The sequence below is a fragment of the Etheostoma cragini genome, unplaced genomic scaffold, assembly GCF_013103735.1.
Source record: "Etheostoma cragini isolate CJK2018 unplaced genomic scaffold, CSU_Ecrag_1.0 ScbMSFa_1953, whole genome shotgun sequence".
Lineage (NCBI taxonomy): Eukaryota > Metazoa > Chordata > Actinopteri > Perciformes > Percidae > Etheostoma > Etheostoma cragini.
Window position 1 is genome coordinate 18 of NW_023266061.1, and position 982 is coordinate 999.

At 39.7% G+C, this 982-nt stretch overlaps 1 non-coding gene across 1 annotated transcript; it reads right to left on the reverse strand.

Annotated features, from left to right (window-relative positions):
• Nucleotides 1-587: 587 nt before the first annotated feature.
• Nucleotides 588-668, reverse strand: trnas-aga. Its single transcript has one exon. It is a non-coding gene; the product is annotated as a tRNA-Ser (tRNA).
• Nucleotides 669-982: the final 314 nt, after the last annotated feature.

Here is a 982-nt window from a genome sequence, read left to right on the forward strand (position 1 = left end):
CATACCGCTTAGTTTGTGTCACAGGAGGTCTTAGTCTACCACTACGTTCTATAACCCTACCCGTCAGATTACCACAGGAGGTAATATCTTCATCAGCTCTTTTAAAGACTCTACCATAATACCTGCTGGAGATGCCAGGTCCTCATACATGTAAAGCATGCGCTCTACCACTGAGCTACATCCCCTGAAGATGTTAAGTTGTAATTTGTTTTACTTTTTTCAGAGATAGACTTACCCCTTATCTTTATTAATCATTTTGGGATGACTCCTGAATTGAAATATCACTGAATAAAAGAATAAACCTGAGTAAAACTTGTATTGTGAATGTTGTATATGGCTTCAAAACCTGTAAATGTAACTGCAGTGGGTGGAAATCAAACCTGGGCAATATGCTTGCACGGCTAATGGTATAAATCATATTGGAGAAGTAACACACTTGTTAAAAATAAATGCTAAGAAATACATTTATGGAGACTGGTGGCTTCCAGTACCTATGAGATAACACAATGTGGTTCATGAACAATCATCTGCAATTTAGTAAACTGTGAAGTGTCATTGGTTTGCTACCATTCGTAAAGAAAGCGTCTCGTTGTCGCAGGATTTGAACCCGCGCGGGGAGACCCCAATGGATTTCTAGTCCATCACCTCAACCACTCGGCCAAGACAACCTGAAAAGCAGGTTTATATCTGTTTGGACAAATGTTCATAAACTTCAGTTCACAGTTCACTTCAAGAGCCGTATTGACACAAAAAAAAGAATTTGACAGCAGAAAGCTCCATTTTAAGGACACAGTAGACCTACAATGAAAGTGTAATTGCACAGCTTTTGAAAATAGTAAGAACCTTCTTCTTTACAAACCTGATGGTGCAGTACTTGATCAACATGGATCCTCTTGCTGACCCTCTGGCTGTTCCTCTCTCTGTCCCATTTATGTTTTTGTTCTTCCTCACTCTCTTCTTCATCCTCCTCACCCTCTTTTTC